Below are 18,190 nucleotides of genomic sequence, written 5' to 3'. Positions count from 1 at the left end.
GGTCATGCTTCTTTAGTATTACATGGTTGATCCTTTGTTTAAGCGGTTGAACTCTTTTTGCTTTAACCGGTTGAGAAGCAGTCTGGTTGCTAAGCTGAGCGGTTGAGCTGATACCCGTTACACAGAAAATATGCAGCTGTTTCCTGAAACAGTGAAGTGCTGTCTTGGTTTTGTCGATCACAAAAACTCTTGGATAATAATAATTTATTAACATTTCCGTTTCAACAAGAACGATTTCTCTTACTGCCCGGACCCGCCACAAACTTCTTGATATTCGTTTTTCTTTAAATGGATGAAAAAGTCGATATTTCTTCATCAATCTTCCTTTCACCAAAAATGCTCGACCAAGTCCTTATTTGTCCTTCCCTCTTAGCCCGAACTTCCACGGATATACAAGTTCGAAGAACCCTATATCCAGAGCCAAGAACTCGTGTATGGGAAAATGTTTAAATCTCATGCTCTTATTTTAGAGGAGAATTTGATTGCTTACGGGTTGAGTGTCCGGGCGGAGGATCCCCTGGACCGAGTAATTGATGATTTTTTTGCCTTGGTTGTTGTTCAAAATATATGGAAAAACAGGACAGATATGCAGTAAACCAAACAAGCGTGCTATTCACAGTAGAGTATGACTAATGTATAAAATCAGCAAATCAGTATCTTGAAGAAAACAATAGAATAATGCTTAATTAAATCAAACCGAGGCATGTAGCTTGTACAGTTTCCTTCAAACAGATTCGCCCCCTCCGGTATGTGCTCCGAGGATTCAGCGGACGTCTGTTTCCCAGGATACAACGGGCAAACCAGCAGAGTTGCAGCACAAAGCACTATGCTAGCGAACTAAAGCAGTACCTGAACTTTATCAGTGAACGGAGCAGAAGCAGAAAACGCAGAAGTAGTACTGTAGCATCAGAAGCACCAGAACAGAAGCACTGTAGCAGAGCAGAAGCACTGTAGCAGAATTTCTACTGTAGCAGAGCAGAAGCACTGTAGAAGAATTTCTACTGTAGCAGAATAAGCAGAGGAACTGTAGTAGTAGGAAAAAGTGGATTTTTCGGTCTCTCTTTCTAGGCTAGGCACATCCCCTATTTATACATGTCAATACCATCCATATGAAAGGTCACAGGTTGCCTTAAATATGCCTTAAAGATGGTAGATGAAACACCAACAGTTGGGGAGATGAAGCCCCAACAGTTATGCCATGCGAAAGATCTCAAGGGCATGTGAAGGTCTCAACTGAAAAAAATAACAAAAGATGGCATAGACTGCTAGGCAAATTTTGCCTTGATCGGTCCGACATTTGACGCGCCCAGGTCGCGCTCGTACGCTTGCACACAAGTAAAGCCTTTTTTTCACTGCAAATCTGGCCCATGATTTGCACCCCCTGCGCCTGTGTGCGCGAGAGAGAGTCTCTTGACCAATCATAGTTACACCTCCATAAAGTATAACACAATATAACTTATCTATACCACTTCATTTTTCCAATGTGGGACAAACCCACCTTTCCAAATTTCCATTCACTCACATGGAAAGCCCATAAGCCTAAAAGCCCACCTTTAATCCCACAATCCCCCACATGAATGGGAATTTAACGTTATATGAAAGGATTCCACTGATAAAGTTCGACAGTTGAGTCTTGCATATGATAGGTAGGTGTTACCCTTTGAACCTTACTTTGTGAAAGCATATTAATTCACTGGTTGACAGTAGACGTGATGTCTTTGAACTGTACATCCGTTTGTGTGAATGGTGACATACTTCACACAAGACTCTCCCTGATACTATTAAGTTCTCATGATTGTGTTCTTTTTGGCCATGAACACACGCCTGGTTCTGCAAGAGGGTCTAGAATTGAGCCCTGCAATTCCTTCGAAGCGGCCCCACTTCTCTCTCACATAGGTGATTCTATATTGCTTCTTATCAGAATCATTAAAAGCCGTAAGCTTATCCTCAATATTCACTGTTTCATAATAGGAATGGACTAGGGATAACCCCCACAGTGATTTTCCAAATTAGTGCGATTAGGTTTTCCCATTGAACCTAGTTCTTGGGATCTCCAGTCAGCGTAGGTTGGATTTTCCTTTGCACCAATTTATTCTATAGGCTTGAGCCCCATTCCCCTTGACGATTTCGCAACTAACTCTCTGTTTAACCCCTTGGTCAGTGGATCCGCTATATTATCCTTTGACTTTACATAGTCAACATAGATAACTCAAGTTGAGAGTAGTTGTCTAATGGTATTATGTCTACGACGTATATGCCTAGACTTACCATTATACATTTTATTCTGTGCCCTTCTAATCGCAGATTGGCTATCACAATGTATGCAAATAGCCGGCACAGGTTTTTCCCATCCTGGAACATCTTCTAAAAAATGACGCAGCCATTCAGCCTCTTCACCACACTTGTCAAGAGCTATAAACTCAGATTCCATCGTGGATCTGGCTATTACAGTTTGTTTGGAAGATTTCCACGCAATTGCAGTACCTCCTAAAGTGAATACAAATCCACTTGTAAATTTTGAGTCTTTCATATCAGATATCCAATTTGCATCACTGTATCCTTCAATAACAGCAGGATATCTGGTATAGTGCAGCCCATGATCACGAGTGTACCTTAAGTATCTTAGCAATCTGAAAATTGCTTTCCAGTGTTCAACTCCTAGATTACTCGTGAATCTACTCAATTTGCTTACTGCATAGGCTATGTCTGGTCTTGTACAACTCATTAACTACATCAGACTTCCAATGACTCGAGAGTATTCTAATTGAGACATACTCTCACCTCGATTCTTTGATAGATGTTGACTGGTATCTATCGGGGCTCTAGCCGGGTTCTAGCCAATGCAGAGTCATCGTTATTGAATTTCTCAAGTATTTTTTCAACATAATGTGATTGACTTAGGACTAGCCCTTCTGATGTTTTATGGATTTTAATTCCAAGGATTACATCGGCTAAGCCCAAATCTTTCATGTCAAATCTTGAGTTAAATAACTTCTTGGTGGATTTGATCATCTTATCATTACTACCAATGATAAGTATGTCATCTACGTAAAGACATAAAATGACATATCCCATTTCAGTGTTCTTTATGTATACACATTTGTCACATTCACTGAATTTAAATCCACTTTCCATCATGGCCTTATCAAATTTTTCGTGTCATTGCTTTGGTGCTTGTTTTAAGCCATACAGAGACTTCACCAGTTTACATACCTTATTTTCTTGCCCAGTCGCAGAAAATCCCTCAGGTTGTTCCATGTAAATTTTCTCTTCTAAATCTCCATTTAGAAAAACTGTCTTTACGTCCATTTGGTGTACTTCAAGATTCCGCAAGGCGGCAATCGCAAGTATCACACGAATAGATGTTATTCTCGATACAGGAGAATATGTGTCAAAGTAATCAAGCCCTTCACGTTGATGGTAACCTTTAATTACCAATCTGGCTTTATACTTATCTATGGTTCCATCTGATTTCATTTTTCTTTTGAAAACCCATTTAAAGCCTAGTGGTTTGCTTCTCGGAGGAAGATTTACTAATTCCCACGTATGGTTTTGTAAAATGGATTCCATTTCGGAATTGATAGCCTCTTTCCATAGAGGTCCCTTCGATGAACTCATTGCTTCCTTGAAGCTTTGAGGTTCACTTTCCATCATGAAAGTGATGAAATCCGGACCAAAGGATTTCTCAGTCCTAGCTCTCTTGCTACGTCTAGGTTCTGTGTCTTGATCAAGCTCTTGTTCTTCATCATTTTTTTCATATAATCTTTTGGATGAACTTGGTTCTTCCTTAGATTTGCATGGAAACATGTGTTCAAAGAACGAAGCATTTCTTGATTCCATTATCGTATTCTTGTGAATATCAGGTATTTGAGATTCATGTACAAGAAAACGATATGCACTACTGTTTTGAGCATATCCAATGAAAATGCAATCCACAGTTTTTGGTCCTATCTTTACTTTCTTTGGAGTGGGTACTGCTACCTTGGCAAGACACCCCCACACTCGCAAGTATTGGTAAGAAGGACTTCTACCTTTCCATAACTCATATGGACTTTTATCTTGCTTCTTTTGGGGCACCTTATTTAAAAGGTAATTTGCTGTTAGAACAGCTTCCCCCCACATGTTCTGTGGTAAACCAGAACTTAATAACAACGGATTCATCATTTCTTTCAATGTGCGATTCTTTCTCTCTGCAATGCCATTTTGCTGAGGAGAATAAGGTGCAGTTCTTTCGTGTTTGATACCGTGTTGAGCACAAAACTCAGCAAATGGTGATTCATATTCACCTCCACGATCACTTCTAGCACCTTAATTTTCTTGCTAAGTCGGTTTTCAACTTCACTCTTATATTGGACAAATTTGTCAATAGCTTCATCCTTACTTTTGAGGAGATACACATAACAAAATTTTGTGCTATCGTCAACAAAAGTGATGAAGTATTTATTTCCACCACGAGTTTGTACACCTTTTAGATCACATATATCACTGTGAATTAGATCAAGTGGTTCACTATTTCTTTTAATAGTTCGAAAAGATGAGCTTGTTAGTTTTGCCTCAACACAAGTTTCACATTTGTGTTGTTTATCAATTTGGAATGCAGGAATGCTTTTCATGTTAATTAGTCTACGAATTGTATCGTAATTAACGTGTCCAAGTCTACCATGCCATAAACAAGAAGACTCAAGCAAGTAAGCAAAAGTATTAACTTTATTCATCACAGGCTTAACAGCCATAACATTGAGTTTGAATAACCCATTACAAACATAACCTTTGCCAACAAACATTCCACTTTTCGACAAAACCACCTTATCTGACTCGAATACAATGCGGAAACCATGCTTGTTCAGAAGCGACCCTGCCACCAAGTTCTTGCGGATGTCAGGCACATATAGCACATTGTTCAAAGTCAGTTCTTTTCCAGATGTCATCTTTAGGACAACTTTCGCTTGTCCCTTGATCTCGGAAGTGGCGGAATTTCCCATGAATAGTTTTTCACCATTCATAGATTCTTCAAGAGTAGCAAACATCTCCTTGTCGGAGCAAACATAGCGAGTGGCACCAGTGTCGATCCACCACTCCCTTGGGTTAGAACCCACCAGATTAACTTCTGATATTACAGCACAGAGATTCATGTTCGAAACCTCTTGAGATATGTTCTCCACCATATTCACCTCTCGGTTTCTCTTTGACTTCTTACATTCAGATCCCTTGTGATCCATGCTATCACAGTTATAGCATTTTCCAGAGAACTTCTTCTTTGAAACACCTCCTTTGGTTCTGAGGTTCAACTTCTTGTTGGAGGGAGAGAAGTTTCTCTTTTTCGAGCTTTGGCCATGCTCGACAACATTTGCCTTAGCGGCAACAGGAGAAAACAATCGTCTTTCCGAACTCTTGTTGTCTTCCTCGATGCGAAGTCTAACAATGAGCTCTTCAACGTTCATCTCCTTTCGCTTGTGTTTCAGGTAGTTTTTGAAATCCTTTCAAGCTGGTGGTAGTTTCTCAACTATAGCAGCCACTTGGAAAGATTCGCTCAACGTCATCCCCTCGGCGTGAATCTCGTGAAGAATCACTTGGATTTCTTGAACTTGACTGATAACCGGCTTAGAATCCACCATTTTAAAATCCAGAAAGCGGCCTACAAGAAACTTCTTGGCCCCGGCATCCTCGGTTTTGTACTTTCTGTCAAGGGATTCCCATAGCTCTTTGGCTGTCTTCTTTTCGCAGTACACATTGTACAGCGAGTCTGCCAATCCATTCAGCACATAATTTCGGCATAGGAAATCAGAACGATTCCAAGCCTCCAGTGCACTGACGGATTCAACATCTCCCTCATCCTCTTTCAGGTTAGGAGCATCCTCGAATAGGAATCTATCCATGTTCAGTGTTGTCAAGTAAAACAACATTTTCTGCTGCCACCTCTTGAAATCCACACCAGTGAACTTCTCAGGCTTTTCACCGTGGCTAGCTGGGACAGTAACCGCAGCAGCACATGGGACAACTTTAGTAGGCACAGTAGGGACAACATGACTAGTTTCCCTTTGCACGCTTGATTCAGTAGCCATATCTGAACTTTATCACGTAATGAGTAAAATCTGTTTTAAGTTTGTTGTTCAAAATATATGGAAAAACAGGACAGATATCCAGTAAACCAAACAAGCGTGCTGTTCACAGTAGAGTATGACTAATGTATAAAACCAGCAAATCAGTATCTTGAAGAAAACAATAGAATAATGCTTAATTAAATCAAACCGAGGCCTGTAGCTTGTACAGTTTTCTTAAAACAGATTCGCCCCCTCCGGTATGTGCTCCGAGGATTCAGCGGACGTCTGTTTCCCAGGATACAACGAGCAAACCAGCAGAGTTGCAGCACAAAGCACTATGCTAGCGAACTAAAGCAGTACCTGAACTTTATCAGTGAACGGAGCAGAAGCAGAAAACGCAGAAGCAGTACTGTAGCAGCAGAAGTAGCAGAACAGAAGCACTGTAGCAGAACAGAAGCACTGTAGCAGAAGTTCAACTGTAGCAGAGCAGAAGCACTGTGGCAGAATTTCTACTCTAGCAGAATAAGCAGAGGAACTGTAGTAGTAGGAGAAAGTGGATTTTCCGGTCTCTCTTTCTAGGCTAGGCACATCCCCTATTTATACATGTCAATACCATCCATATGAAAGGTCACAAGTTGCCTTAAATATGCCTTAAAGATGGTAGATGAAGCACCAACAGTTTGGGAGATGAAGCCCCAACAGTTATGCCATGCGAAAGGTCTCAAGGGCATGTGAAAGGTCTCAACTGAAAAAAATAACAAAAGATGGCATAGACTGCTAGGCAAATTTTGCCTTGATCGGTCCGACATTTGACGCGCCCAGGTCGCGCTCGTACGTTTGCACACAAGTAAAGCCTTTTTTTCACTGCAAATCTGGCCCATGATTTGCACCCCCTGCGCCTGTGTGCGCGAGAGAGAGCCTCTTGACCAATCATATTTACACCTCCATAAAGTGTAACACAATATAACTTATCTATACCACTTCATTTTTCCAATGTGGGACAAACCCACCTTTCCAAATTTTCATTCACTCACATGGAAAGCCCATAAACCTGAAAGCCCACCTTTAATCCAACATTGGCTACTCAACCCGATACATTCCATGATCATCTAACTTTATTTTATTAATATTTATGTCATCTGACCTTGGTTTGTTTGGCTATTGCAGAAGCTCTTGAAATAAACAAGCCTTTGCTAAGAAACGGGTCGCTGAGAAGGTAGCAGAGCTTGAGAAGGCAGCCACCTGGAAAGCTGCCCTCAAGAAGAAAGCTCGGGCCAAGCAACTAGCTCAGGAAGCTAAGAAAGCTGCCAAGGTCCAGGAGGCCAATGAGAGAGGAACTGTGGATGCCCGAGAGGCCGATAAGAGATTGGCTGCTGATGCCCAGGAGAGGGCGGTGTTAAGGAAATGGCAGGCGGAGTATTGACTAGTACTTGAGTCGAGGGACATGACCCCGAGCTTCAATATCTCCCTGATGAATTATAAGACGACGTCCCTCTTAATCACCGAAAAAAGAAGGCTAGTGTTGATCCCAACCTAGTCTATATAAGTGACACTAAAGAGGGTGCTCAAGATTATCTCCAGGCAACCGGTCCGAGTTCCTCCTCCTCCCCGTATATTATTGAACTGAACCCATCTAGCCGTCGTAGATAAAAGGAAATCTTTTCCTAAACGAGGTTTCCTCAGCCATAGTCTGATTGATAAAGAGTTCAATGTCCCCTGCCAAGAAGGCCCATCTTCATAGACTGGGCTCCAATCACAATCTCTTCAAAGGTGCTATCCGAAATCTTCCAGTAAGTGTCTCTGTCTTGCGTTTTGTCCATCTTTTTAATAATAATTTTTTAACTCCCTTCTTATTATGCAAGGTCTTCAAATGCTAGTAGCTTCTTACGAGAATGTTTCTGCCTTGGCCAAAAGGAAGGAAGGTCGGGCCCGAGTTGCTATCGGACTCCATGGCAGCCAAATTAAAGATTAACTAGATTGGGCCTAATAGGTGCATGTTGAAGAGGAGGCCGTGATGAGAACTGTTGTCAAGGTAGCCCACCAACAGATGGATAAGGCCCGAATGGAGCTAAGGTGGACTCAAGTGAAGGCTGAGGTCTCCTGAAATAGATTGGAGGAGGTAGGGGTGTTCAAACTTCGGATAAAACCGAAAAAACCGAAAATCCAAACCGAAAAATCCGAACACCAAACCGAACCGAAATCCGAATTTTGTAATTCGGATATAAATGTTAAAACCGAAGTTTATTAGGTTCGGTTTCGGATTATATATGTTAAAACCGAAAAAACCGAAATTTCATTAAATTTATAATTTTTTATATTTTTATTTATATTATATATTTTGTTATGATATTTAGTGAATGAAAAACCATTTTAAACAATTTTTAGTTGATTGTTGTTTGTTTAACTAATTTAGACCTTATGTTTAAATATTTTACTAAGGAAAAGTTAACATATTATATTTTATAATATATTTATATTATTAATTTAAATAATTATACCAAAACCGAATTAACCGACCGAAATAACCGAACCGTTTTGGTAGAAAACCGAACCGAACCGAAGAAAAATGGTTCGGATATCGGATTATATATTTCCAAAACCGAAAACCGAAATAAAAAACCGAAAACCGAACCGACCCGACCGATGAACACCCCTAGGAGGAGGAGCTTGATGCTTCGCTAGTTCCGGCTCGCATAGCGACAGAGGAAGCAAATGCTTCCTTAATCAAGGCCAATGAGGCAGAGGCTGCCCTGAGGACCTGACAGCTGTCCCTAGAGGAATGGTGGACTTAATTTATCCTGTCTAAGGAGTTCAAATTGGCAATTGAATATAAAGCTTATTCTTCCTTCTAGACCGGCTTCAACAAGTGCAAGGATCAGTTTGAGGAGGCTAGCCTTCTTTCGACTGCTAGGGAGGACTTTCTGCATTTCGACCAGGCCATCAACTCGTTCCCGAACAAAGATGATGGAAGGGAAGGAGGGAAGGACAATGATGCTGCTGCGTCTGAGAGCCCGAACCACATAGAATGGGTCTTGTAATTTCGTAATTTCCCGGCCTCAAGCCGTTTTGGTGTACTTAACTATTTTGATGAAAACATCTTTCTCTACAAACTATTTTCGTGTATTTTGATGCTTAATTCTTTTAAGTAGATCGGGTTGACCGATAGGTCTTTTAATAATATGGAAAAAAATATTTGAAGTCCCCGGAAGTAACCATGTCCTTCGTACTGACGAACCCGAGACACATGGTCCCTCACACGAAACTTACAGATCATAAAGCTTCCTAAGTTTTGCGGGGTGGTCAGAACTTTTAGGCTGGAGTGATACGGTTCGAAACATTCTGATTAAAAACTGTGTCTTCAAAATTTGTAAAAACTTTCTAAGTATTTTAGAAAATAATTGGGTTACTTCTGAACACTTGGCAAGTACACAAGGCAAACATTTGTGTGAGACGGTCTCACGGATCGTATTTTGTGAGACGGATCTCTTATTTTGGTCATCCTTGAAAAAGTATTACTTTTTATGCTAAGAGTATTACTTTTTATTTTTAATATCGGTAGGATTGATCCGTTTCACAGATAAATATTCGTGAGAACGTCTCACAAGAGACCTACTTTACTCACAAATCCTTACGAGATGTGTTATCTTCCGGATTTAGATAAGATAATAATTGTGTCTTCAAAATTTGTAAAAACTTTCCAAGTATTTTAGGGAAAAAAAAAATTATACGTGCCATCTTCATAAATTTAATTTAATTTTATTTTTGGGAGGCCATCATTTACTGCAGACCTCACATGGATGGGTAAAATTAACATATGTTGTTAGGCCTACATCATATTTTATTTTGTATATCATCTCCGGCCATCATTTTACTTACCTCACTTGTTTTTTTAATTCAATTTGTAGGCCCTTTCAAAATTCCACCAATCACGCCACATTGCCTTGCATATTCAACTTAACCACATGTTGTAAACTAATATCGTGCTGCCTCTAGCAAATATATATTATATATGAAATTTTGTTTCTTTTAAAAATATTTAAAAATAAATATTTTTGTTTTCTTGTAATCATATATAATTATTAAAAATATTAGGATTATGAGAGAATAATTGAACATTCGGAAAATATGTTTAATATCATCTTAATATAAGGAGAAATTATTTCAAAATTACACGATATTTTAATTAAATTTTGGTGACCTAATTAAAAAGTACAACATAAAGTTAAAAGCACATAGTTCTTACAATTTTTAGGCATGTAATGATAAAGACAACACAACGGAAAAAAACAAAAAAGAAAAAAGTGAATTATTTCAATTCCAGAATTCATTTGTCTATATTCTCTGCACTTGGAAGTCTTTCTTTATCTTTTTCTCAAGATTCTTTTTATGTGGTGAATGGGTGATTGCTGGTATTTACAGATCGGTACAAGCGTGATGTTACGTCTCACGTTTATTTGAATTATTATTATTTTATTTGTATATATAAACTTTAATAATATTTCGAGTTAGTTTTTGGTATTTTAGATTGTTCAAATTCATATACACAAATTTTAAAAATTTAATCCAACCGATGTGAAAACATAAATCGTCTCTAAAATACAACAATTTCGAATGGATAGAGTGCATCACAATAATCTATTGATATCAGCGAACAGTAATATACAGAAGCTTTCAAGTATTTATATGAACCAAAAAATGGAGAAAAATTAGCTAGTGCAGATGAATTCAGATAAAGGGATAATTTGTAGTGTACTCATTTGGTTGCGGAGAAGGAACACAACTTTTTGTGATAAGTAAGGGGACACAATGTTTGGTCCGAATGTTGGACGCAAAGTTTGGTTCGAATAGATGCAAAATTTCCGGGGAAAATTTGCATAATAACCTCGGTTAAATATTTAGTTAAGAAAATGACATTCTCGTGTGTATTTGAAAAACATATGAGGAGGTCATTTTCTTAATTATATAGTTGACCGAGGTTAAAAAATAAAATACCCCAAATTTCCGACATAATTTTCAAAAAATAATAAATATTATTTTTAAAAATAAATTTTGTTCAAAAAAGACAATACGGTCAATAGACCTAATGTAAGGACCGTGTATCGTATTATCGTAAATCCTGTGTGATTATCGATAATTCATGAATTTGATATGTGATTACACATTTGATATATATTATGACAATGAAATTGAGAAATGAATATTGAATATGAATTGACGTTGTAAGAGCTCGATTGGAGAGGCCGGACGCCAATATAATACCAAAACCAACATTTGGTACAGTACATGTGGCGCCCGGCGGTCAGTGTGGAATATGGTGTGTTCTCGGACAGAACATGCCGCGCCCGAGCGGTAATTTGTGACCGCTCGAGCGCGGTATATATTTGACTCGGGGGCAGAACCTCTCGCGCTCGGGCGCGATAATTCTACCGCCCGAGCGCCGAAGCGGTGATGATAAGATTAAGTTCTTTCCTTCTTCTTATCATTTTGTATTCGATAATCGAGAGAGAGAAACGAGAGATCTTCATTTTCTTTCGTCCAAATCGACTTCGAAACGCTGTCTAAACGCGAAACAAATTATATATTTGTGATCTTCACGTCGAGGGCTTCTGACTGAGGTAATTTTCTTCTAGTTCCAGCTGCTCTAAATATCAAAGTGCTGGAATAGCATGTATTTGAAGTTGAATTTTCTATATGTAGTAGAATAACCGACAATAAACTCATAATTGAAGTCGGAATCGAATTATGATCTGATTTGGATTTGATATGGATTTTCGAAGTTTCAAATGATATTTGAAACCCATATTAATGATTTGGAGTATGTTATTGATGTAGATAAAGTGTAATATCAATATCTTCAGGCTACATCAACTGGAAACGAAGAATTGAGGTATGTTGCGACCGGGTAACATACGACAGGTATCTGTATTATATGATATATGTCGGATTGATTTGATTGATTGGAATGAGATTATGTGTCTATATGCCTTATTTGTTGATTGATGTGGCATACATGACATTGAGATTGAGATATCGATGTATAAAATAAATGTTTTGTTAACACACATCATTTTATGCATACATTGATACATGACATGCACGTTGAGCTATGATCCTTGGATACCTTGATATGATTGGATTGGATTCCGGGGTTTGTGAACACAATCGCTATGCCGGTATTATATGACCCGTAAAACATAGACAATTGCGGCCCCATATGATTGGATATGAGATTTGGGATTTGATGGCGCTTTGCCGACGCTATCATACGAGTATCCCATATTGGCCGGTGTGCCAGCTCGAGCATTGATTTGATAGCGATTCGATTGATTCTGACATGTGCTCAGTGGATGGGCATTTGACCTGATACCTCCACGACATACATGCATTGCATACCATATATCATTGTTTAGATACTTGTGGTATATATGATTGGTTGTTCCATACGGAGCTTTGCTCACCCCAAGGGGGGCTGTTGTTGTCTTTGTGTGTGGACAATGGCAGGTACTCCAGGATATCAGGAGACCGGAGAGGGTACTTCTGGAGGGAGCCACAGCTTGGGCTGAGGTTTATGTTTATATCTTGTTCCCATTATATATGTATATGTATCTATATACCGGGGCATGTCCCGAGGATATGAGTTGTTTGTATATGATTAGTTTTAATTACGTGTGAGCATGTTTATGACGTGAGATGAAATACTATTTTTAGTATTCAAATAAAATGATTTGGGCTCATTGTAAAGAAAATTTAAACTCGTTTTTCGCTGTAATTAATTAACTCCTAATCAGATTGCATTGTAATAACGATTAGGAGCTAAGGGCCCCACAACAGATGGTATCAGAGCATAGCTGGGAATGCTCAATTGAGTTTTGTGTACACTTGAATAGACACAAATGAATTGTGCGCTTGTGTTTGATTTATTTGTATTACTTGCTCCTACTTGATTTGATTCGAGTAAGTATCTGATGAGATTGATGATATGAGATGATGAGATTATGAGATTGATATTGATTTGTGATATTCATCATTTGATTTGTAGATGGATCCCACAAATGAAACTGCGAGTAGCAGTACTGAGAGGATAGTTGGACAATTTGAAGGATTGTCCATGGATGTAGTGATGGCTCGATTCCAGGATCTAAAACCACCGAGGTTCTTTGGCACTGAGAGTGCTGAAACAGCTGAGGCCTGGCTAAAGGATATCGAGCACTTGTTTAATATTGTGGAATATTCTAAGGCTCGGAGACTGAAACTTGTTCTTTATCAGTTAAAAGACCGAGCTAAATCTTGGTAGGAAGCCGCTGAGATTGGATTGAAAGAAGCCGGGATTGAAGTCACCTGGGATGTCTTCAAGGCCCAGTTTTTGGAGCAGTATTCCCCTCCATCTTATTATACTGCTCAGGAGAATGAATTCAATAATCTGCAGCAGGGAACGATGTATGTTGCAGAGTATGCTTCGAAATTTTCTACTCTGTTGAAGTATGCACCTCATGTAGCTGGTAATGCGAGGGCAAAATATAACAGGTTTGTAAATGGATTACATCCTGCTTTATATACTTATGTTGTTTCTGGATTGCCTACCAGCTACGCAGAGGCAGTTGAACGAGCCAAGGCAGCCGAGGCTGGACTTAGGAGAGGAGGTCCACAGTATACTCCTCCACCCCCAGTGTCAGCTCAGCAGCCTACTTTGCGACCGAGAGGTAAGAAGTTCAAGAAGACTGGTTCTGTTTCTTCGTCTTCTTCGAGCTCTAGTGGATCACAGAGAGGGAGTCCTGTGATTGCTCTCTATTGTAGCCATTGTGGAGGCAAACATACTATCGAACAGTGTCGAGGTATGTTTGGTACTTGTTATCAATGTGGGCAGGAAGGTCATTTCTCTCGAGTATGTCCGAACAGGGGTACGACTTCTGCTCAACCCCAGCCAGGATTTAGAGGTGGCCCTGGTATGACGAGACCTACTGTTCCTGTTCCATCGTTTCAGCAGTCGAGTGTCCCACGATATCGAGGACCGGGTGGTCAGAGTGCCCAAGTTCCTCCTCAAGTGAGAGTGTGCCATGACTGAGGATCAGGCGAGAGAAGCTCCTGGAGGCGTGATTGCAGGTATTTGCACGCTTTGCGATTATCCTGCACGTGTTTTATTTGATACAGGAGCATCTCATTCATTCATATCTCATGCATTTGTTGCATCTCACGATATTGAGTGTACCCCGTTGTATGATACTTTGTCGATAGCCACGCCAGCGGGAAGATTATTTTGTCTGAAAGAGTTGTGCATAATTGTGTATTGATATATGAGGATAATGTGGTATTTCTGAATTTGATTGTCCTCCCAATGCACGACTTTAGTTGTATTGTTGGCATGGATATCTTGATGACAAATCGAGCTACTGTTGAAATCGAACGATTGATGGACCCAAGTGGAATTTTTATGGCAAGGGATCCCAAGCCGAAATTCCATTGGTATCTTCCTTGGAAATGTCCCGATTGTTGACTAGCGGAGATGAAGGTTATCTTATCTACGCTATTGATATCTCTAAAAAGGAATCTTCTTTATCTGAGATTCCTGTTGCAAAAGAATTCCCGTTTGTATTTCCCGATGAGATTCCTGATTTTCCTCCTCATCGAGAAGTTAAGTTTAGTATTGATCTTGTGCCGGGGACTGCGCCTATTTCTAAAGCTCCCTATCGCATGGCACCTCTGGAATTGAAAGAATTGAAAGAACAATTACAGGATCTTCTCGATAAGGGATATATTCGACTGAGTGTATCACCTTGGGGAGCTCCAGTTTTATTTGTTTGGAAGAAAGATGGTACTATGCGAATGTGTATTGACTATAGGCAACTGAATCGGACTACTGTGAAAAACAAGTACCCACTTCCTCGTAGTGATGATTTATTTGATCGGCTTCAGGGTACTTCTGTATACTCGAAGATTGATCTTCGTTCTGGGTATCATCAAATACGAGTTCGAGACGAAGATGTGCCCAAAACTGCTTTTCGTACGAGGTATGACCACTATGAATTCTTGGTTATGCCTTTTGATCTTACGAATGCTTCTGCTATCTTTATGGATTTAATGAATAGGGTCTTCCGAGATTATCTAGACCGATTCGTTATTGTTTTTATTGATGATATTCTTGTCTATTCGAAATCGAAAAAGGAGCATGCTGAACATCTGAGACTAGGTACTTCAAACTCTTCGTACTAGTCATTTATATGCCAAATTGTCCAAATGTGAATTCTGGATGGACAAAGTGGTATTTCTGGGCCACGTCATTTCGAGACATGACATATCTGTTGATCCTGCGAAGGTCGAAGCTGTATTGAATTGGCCGAGACCTACGAATGTTCCTGAGATCCGTAGTTTCATGGGTTTAGCGGGATATTATCGACGTTTTATCGAGGGATTTTCGAAAATAGCTAAACCTATTACTCAACTGACACAGAAGAATCAGCGATTCATTTGGTCAGATGAATGTGAAGCTAGTTTTCTTGAATTGAAGACGAGATTGACCACAGCACCTGTGCTTACTATTCCTTCAGGTACCGGAGGATTTGTGGTGTGTACAGATGCGTCTGGTAAAGGTTTGGGCTGTGTTCTGATGCAACATGGCAAAGTGGTCGCTTATGCATCTCGTCAATTGAAATCTCATGAAACACGTTATCCTATTCATGATCTCGAATTGGCTGCCATTGTGTTTGCTTTGAAGATTTGGCGCCATTACTTGTACGGAGAAAAGTTTGTTATCTATTCGGACCATAAGAGTCTGAAATATCTCTTTTCTCAATCTGATTTGAATATGAGGCAACGCAGGTGGATGGATCTCCTGAAGGATTTTGATTGTGAGATTCAATATCATCACCCTGGATCGGTGAATGTTACTGCGGATGCCCTGAGTCGTAAAGTTCATGATTCTGTGTTAGCTTCTGTCAATGTCACCAAAGTACACGAGGATATTTGTACTTCTGGTTGGACTTTTCACTCGAATTGGAATTCTGTCACTGTCTCAGCATTGTAAATTGAGCCGAACTTGATATCTAAAATACGAAAGGCCCAACGAAGCGATGCTCAGATCCAAAAGTCGAAAGAACTGGTATCTACTGGACATCAGTCTGGATTTCAGATTTCTTCTGATGGTTCTTTACGACTTAATGGTCGGCTGGTAGTTCCTGATGATTCTGATTTGAAATCTGCCCTTCTTCGTGAAGCACATTGTAGCAAATACAGTATTCACCCTGGAGGTCGAAAGATGTATTTGACATTGAGACCTCGATTCTGGTGGAAACGTATGAAGAAGGACATTGCTGAGTTTATTTCGAAATGTCTTGTCTGCCAGCAAGTGAAAGCCGAGAGAATGAAACCGGGAGGATTGCTTCATAGTCTCGAAATCCCAAAGTGGAATTGGGAACATATTGCTATGGACTTCGTGACTCATTTACCTCGTTCGCCCAAGGGCTGTGATGCTATTTGGGTTATTATCGATCGGCTTTCGTAATCTGCACATTTTATTCCGTATGAGCGGACTTATCCCTATAAGAAAATGGCCCGTTTATACATCGAGAATTTAGTGAGACTGCATGGTGTGCCAGTCTCAATTGTATCTGATCGTGATCCCAGATTTGCTTCTAAATTCTGGGGTAGTTTTCAGGAAGCAATGGGTACGCGTTTGGCTATGAGTACTGCTTATCATCCTCAAACTGATGGTCAGACTGAGCGTACGATTCAAACTTTAGAGGATATGTTGCGTGCGATTGTGATGGACTTCAGAATGGGATGGCAAGATGCCTTACCATTGGTTGAATTTTCTTATAATAATAGCTTTCAGACGAGTATCGGTATGGCACCGTTTGAAGCTCTATATGGGAGACGATGTAGATCACCGTTATTCTGGGATGAAATTGGTGAGAGACAATTGACTGGACCTGAAATGATACAGGAAATGAACGATAAGGTTCAGTTGATTCGGCAGCGTATGAAAGCTGCTCAGGATCATCAAACGAGTTATGCGAACAAACGAAGACGGCCCTTGGAATTCCAGAAAGGTGACAGAGTGTTTCTGAAAATATCTCCCTTTAGAGGCACTGTTCGATTTGGCATGCGAGGGAAATTATCTCCTAGTTATGTTGGTCCATACGAGATTCTTGATCGAGTTGGTGATCTTGCGTATCGATTGGCATTGCCACCAGCTCTATCTGCCATTCATGATGTGTTTCATGTTTCTATGCTGAGGAAATATGAACCAGATCCATCACATGTGCTTGCACCTGATGAGGTTGAACTGGATCCTTTTTTTTCCTATGTCGAACAACCTGTACGTATTATGGATCGAAAGGAAAAGATATTGCGTAATAAATCGATTCCTCTAGTACGAGTGCAATGGGCACGGCATGGTGTGGAAGAGTCGACGTGGGAATTGGAGAGCAAAATGCGAGACGTATCCGCATTTATTTGATGCTAGTCCATCTGTTCCATTGTATTCGATGTATTCTGATCCTTTTACTGATTTTAGCTTTGATATGTACTATAACATGTGACATATGTATGTTTGCCAATGTTATGTATATAGAAATGTTTGAGATTTCGAGGACGAAATCTTTTAAGAGGGGGAGAAATGTAAGGACCGTGTATCGTATTATCGTAAATCCTGTGTGATTATCGATAATTCATGAATTTGATATGTGATTATACATTTGATGTATATTATGACAATGAAATTGAGAAATGAATATTGAATATGAATTGACGTTGTAAGAGCTCGATTGGAGAGGCCGACGCTAATATAATACCAAAACCAACATTTGGTACAGTACATGTGGCGCCCGGGCGGTAGAAAATGACCGTCCGAGTGCCAGTGTGGAATATGATGTGTTCTAGGACAGAACATGTCGCGCCCGAGCGGTAATTTGTGACCGCTCGAGCGCGGTATATATTTGACTCGGGGGCAGAACCTCTCGCGCTCGGGCGCGAGAATTCTACCGCCCGAGCGCCGAAGCGGTGATGATAAGATTAAGTTCTTTCCTTCTTCATATCATTTTGTATTCGATAATCGAGAGAGAGAAACGAGAGATCTTCATTTTCTTTCGTCCAAATCGACTTCGAAACGCTGTCTAAACGCGAAACAAATTATATATTTGTGATCTTTGCGTCGA

Source organism: Primulina tabacum, chromosome 17 (genome assembly GCF_025594145.1).
Source record: "Primulina tabacum isolate GXHZ01 chromosome 17, ASM2559414v2, whole genome shotgun sequence".
NCBI classification, from domain to species: domain Eukaryota; kingdom Viridiplantae; phylum Streptophyta; class Magnoliopsida; order Lamiales; family Gesneriaceae; genus Primulina; species Primulina tabacum.
Note: the sequence above shows the minus strand (reverse complement) of the source record.